Source organism: Fukomys damarensis, unplaced genomic scaffold, assembly GCF_012274545.1.
Source record: "Fukomys damarensis isolate Sample0158 unplaced genomic scaffold, DMR_v1.0_HiC HiC_scaffold_34, whole genome shotgun sequence".
Lineage (NCBI taxonomy): Eukaryota > Metazoa > Chordata > Mammalia > Rodentia > Bathyergidae > Fukomys > Fukomys damarensis.
This window is the reverse complement of record NW_022900946.1, coordinates 557,335-562,354: the sequence shown is the minus strand read 5'-3', so window position 1 is coordinate 562,354 and position 5,020 is coordinate 557,335. Positions and strand designations below refer to the sequence as shown.

Genomic DNA, 5,020 nt, shown 5'->3' with positions numbered 1-5,020 from the left:
CCCAACTGATACAATCAGCAACACATTAAGATCAAGCACAACTTTGACACTGACCACTGGTGGTAGTCACTAGTCTATCACCCTTAAATCATTTGAATTAAATTGAAATCAAGAAGCAGTCCAGAACATGTCTGCAGTAAACAAAATTTCAATATAGTGTATTTACTATTTAATGGCTCAGACAGAGCGAGGATGCAAGACCCCTGATCTCAGTTAGCTGATGGTTGAACCCTATGACGCTGACTGACCTTGGGCTGCAAGGCCCAGATTGAGTTCCCCAACCTTCTGAATGGTTGAACTCCATAACATTCTATTACAGGTTTCCCATGCCCTTTCTTTAAAGATGTTCAAAGTTGGGAACTCAGAAAAATACCCTTGATGACCACCTCTGCCTCTGCAGAGTGGGTCCAAAGACTGTCACAGTCAGGAGGTCTGAGAGTGTGTGGGGGCCTTATGGGGGTTCAGGGGCACCCGCGGGGCTACCTTCCCGGTGCTTGAGTGGGAGCAGGCATGGTTCTCCTTCCCACAGTGCATCGGGGCCCAGGCTACCTGCCTGGCGTTTGAGCGATGGCACCTGGGTTGGGAGCAGGCGTGGTTCCTTGATTTGTTTTGTTTCTTCATTGTTTGAACAGTTTCTGGTTTTTGTTGTTGCTGATCTGTTCTGTTCTTTCTTCTTTTCTCTTTCTCTCCTGTCTTCCTCACCAGCTTCCCAATGTTAGTACAATCTTCTTTGGTCATCCAGCATTGCTGCTAATCTCTTCCACTTCTTCTATCTACCTTTCCCCCCTACTCCCTTTCAAATCTTCTCCCCAAAGGATAAAATCAACATACTAAGGGCTTATTTGTTGCATACTATTTTCTGGTTCTTGTTAGATTTTGTCATATAACCACAAATCTAGTTCAGACGGTTAAACATGGCAAGTTAATAGTTTTCACAGTTTGCCATTTTATGGGCTGTATTTCATGCTATTGCTGATTGTACTACTTTAGCCAAGGTGACAGAATTGTGCTAATCAGTATACCAAGACTGAGAGTGTCTAAGGGTCTTAAAACAACAACAACAACAACAACAACAACAACTATAGGGTATTACCAAAGAATCATCAGGTGGGCCAAATAGGCACAAACTTCTCATCCCCAATAAATTGAAGAGATAGGATCTTGCAACAGATTGAAAACCCAAATGTCAGCTACATCTGGAAGACACCTCTGAGAAGTAGTCATTTCCTAAGGGTTTGGAATACTGGCTTTAAAACTACTTGCCATAAGCAATTTATAAGCATTAATCCAGGAGTTAAGATTTAAAAAAAGAGAGAAAATGAAAAGACACCTAAACAAGATGCAACCCTTCCAGACTTTCAACTCACCAAAGACAAACTCAGGGGGCAATGAGTTGGAATAATTCAAAAAGCACTCATCTGGACTCTCTGAAGTGGTAACAGTGGAAGTAACAAAACAGATGAACAAGTCTCTAGAAAAATCAATCAATCAATCTATCTATTGCCTTTGTTGGCAAGGCTGGCCTCAAATTTCTGGGCTCAAGTGACCCTCCTGCCTCCCAGATAGCTGGGATTATAGGTGTGTGGCACCAAGCCCTGTTCCAAATAACAGTTTTATAGAAAGAAAAAAGATTTATTGGGGCTTGTTGGTGTTATATTCTGAGTTTACTTATGCTTGAGGTCTGTTGTCTGTATATTTCAATGTCAGTGTGGCTATATGGTAGAATTTTTCAGTTTACATTTTAAGTTTACAAATAATGTCTGCTCACGATAAAAATTTCACTTATAAAGTGAAGAGTAAAAGTTTTTCTTTATATGCAAACTTATTCTACCATCCTCCTTCCCACCCACCTGTGAGTATAAGAAAGTGTTTGGACACTCATTGAGGGCTTATTCTGCTGGCCTTAGGTGATGGAATTAGGCTCACCATGCTTACCTTAAGAGAAAGAAAGCCAGGTGAAGACTGTGAGGACTAGGAAGTATATATCTTGTTCAACACGGCTAGCCACTGCTTTGCTCCAGATGGTTCTTGTTCAAGAAATACAGATCCAGGGGCCAGGGATTTAGCTCCGTGGCACCACACCTGCCTCAAAAGCACAAGGTTCCAAGTTTGATCCCCAGTACAAAAAAAGAAAGAAAGAAAGAAAGACAGACAAATCCAGTATTACTATATTTAAGGATTTTCCACGAGAAAATGGAAATCAAATTCATTTTTGCATGAGAAATTTGTTGTTGTTGCTATGTTAAAGGCATATGACTGGTGGCCAGCCTGGGCTACATATTGAGTTCAAGTCCATCCTGGACTAGTGAGACCTCCTCAAACAAACAAACCCCTTCCCCCAAACCAAAAACCAAACATGTGGCTGGACTTATCAGTCTCTGAATGTTGTAGTTCTGAGCAAAGGCTCTGAACTCTGCAGATTGGATTCTAGTTCTGCCACTTATCCATTGTGTATAGATGAAGTGCCCCACTCTCTGCCTCTATACAATGGAATTCAACCTTGTAGGATTTTTATGAGGATCATATGTGATTATGAAAGACACAGATATGATTGCTTGGTAACATTTGAGATGGTCGCCTCATAAAACTTACAAACTTAATACATGAACCTGAGGCTGGGGATTTAGCTCAGTGGCACTGTACCTGCCTTGCAAGCATAAGGTCCTGAGTTTGATCCCTGGTACAAAAAACAAAAAACAAAACAAAACACACACACACACACACACACACACACACACACACACACACAAAACCAAAAAAACAAACCCCGACATGAACCACAGCTAGGGATTACAAGAAACCTTCCTTGAGACAGAGCATTTAAATAGAGACCTGAAAAGCAATAGTTAACTGATTGGAAAAGTGGGATGGGAAGAGGAGTTTAGCACAACAGGCCCAAGAAATAATTCTTAAGAAACCCCTAATGTAGCCCTGCAAGCTACTAAGTGAGAACAAGGAGACAGACAGTTCTCTGGAAAACAAGGATTTTGTGAGCTATAGGAAGCCTCAGTTTGGCCGAAGGCTAGTCCTTGACAATTTGGGACTTCACACTACATTGGCTAGCTTGGTAACTTCCTGACAAAAAAACCACACCCACCAAATATTCCGCAGGGCCCCTGAACAGGAGAGGGAAGCAGAGGGGGCTGGCAGGGTGGCTTCAGCGGTGAGCAGTTTTCCAGGCAGAGCAGAAAGGCAGGTAAGACAACACCGTGGTAGGGAGCAATTCCACTGGCGTCGGCAGCTGAGGGTCTAGAACAGTGGACTGGGAAATCAGGAAGGACATGAGGCAGCGCCTCTAACTTCAGGTTGAGGAATTTGGCCAGGTTGCAAGAGCTCAGTTAAATGGGGATGGTGCGCCCCCTGGGAGCAGTGTTTGGTAGTGGAGGATGGATGACCCAGATAAGGAGGGGTGGGGGCCAACTCAAGATGTGGGTAGTTTGTCTGGCTGTTTTCTTTGGAAACTTTGTCTGGCATGATGGGTTCTTGGGCTCCCAGAATGGCTGGGCTGGAAGAGACCTTGAAAAAGGAACTAGCGTCACGTTCCCCATCCCAAAGCTGGGAACTTTCGTGAACAATTACCATTCCTAACTCTGCTTCCAGGTGGGTGTCATCAGCCCCATTTTTCAGGTGAGAAAACCGAGGTTTGGTGACTTCCCAGGGCGGGGCAAGGATTTTTCTATGACCCCAGAGTCTCATCATGACTCGCAAAATACTAATTTCCAGGAGTTTGAGGGAACGAGCATCGGGTGTGAGATACCCAAGCTTCCCAAGGGACCACAGCGTGAGTGTACTTTTCGGCGACAACTGCGCCTCCCTTGTCGCGACAGTACTGATCACTGTCGCTTTCCTTTAAGGGGCTTCCCTTGAAATATGAAACCCTCACCCTCTCCCGCACTAATTTCTCCCTCTCCCGCACTAATTCCCACTGGTGACACCAATTCTCCTTCAGTGGCGAGTAGAAGCCTGGGACTACGTTTCCCTACAGGCCGTTCAGAAAGGGGTGGTGAGGACAGGCGGGAAGAGACTTTCCGTTTCCGGCGGCTAGCAGTTTGGCGTGTCCGCGGCGATGCACACTTCACAGCCCACGTCCTTTCTCAGCTGTGCTCGGGCAGGGACTACGTCCCCCAGCAGGCACTGGCGCAGAGGTCGGGGTATCGGCTACCATCTTTGTTGTAGTTCTTCTCCACGTCTCCGCAGGGAACGGCCTTAGCGCTTGGACTACAAATCCCAAGTCGCGCCCCTCCCCGGCCGCCACCTCGGCCCAGTCCCCGCCCGGCCCTCCATTGTCTCCTCGGAGGCGATGGCGGCCGGGAAGACTACAACTCCCGTCGGGCTGTGCGCCGCCGGGTGCGGGGCTGGAGGTAGAGGCGGGCGAGGTGCACGAGGGGCAGAATGAGGCGACCAGGAGAGGCAAGGGGGCCTGCCATCTTTATGGTAGTCTCTTTATTCTCCTGGTCCAGCCATTCTTAAAGGACAGTGGGAGGCTAGAAAACTACTATTCCCATCGCACCTCATGGGACCGACTGCTGGTCAGGGGTACGCCCCCTCTTCCGCCATCTTGCTTGTAGTCCTCGTTCTTTTTCACCTTTCCATTGTTCCTGACGAGTAGAAATGGCAGCGGGAAGGCAGCAGATGGACTGCGAGTCCCGTCAGGTACTGCACACGCGGAGGGTTGTGGATAGGAGGGCGTGTGACTGCCTGGGAAGGAGGTCGGGGCGGGGGAGATAGCCATCTTGTTTGTAGTCCTCGTTCCCGCTTCTTTTCTATGCTCGGCCACTGGGCGCCTCAGGCCAAGCGGACTAGCACTCCCGGCGTGCTCGGCGGCCGGCCCCGCGCGCCATGCGCCATCTTGTCTGTAGTGCCCCGCCGGCCCGCGCTCCCTTGCTTCCGCAGTAGCGCCAGCGCTCGCAGAACTACAACTCTCGCCGTGCCTCGCGCGCGCTTATCCTGGAAAGCGGAGGAGGTGGAGGGAGGCTGGGGCAGGGGGCGGGCTCCTCTGGGAGAAGGAGGGAGTAGAGGA

General features: G+C 48.1%; 1 long non-coding RNA gene across 2 annotated transcripts; it reads left to right on the top strand.

Moving 5' to 3' along the window:
- Positions 1-2,953: 2,953 nt before the first annotated feature.
- On the top strand, positions 2,954-5,020 carry LOC104857495. Of its 2 annotated transcripts, XR_004515204.1 has the most exons (4): positions 2,954-3,627; positions 3,724-3,781; positions 3,986-4,361; positions 4,461-5,020. It is a non-coding gene; the product is annotated as an uncharacterized LOC104857495 (long non-coding RNA). The 2 variants fall into 2 exon arrangements; XR_778873.2 differs by having other exon boundaries at positions 3,724-4,361.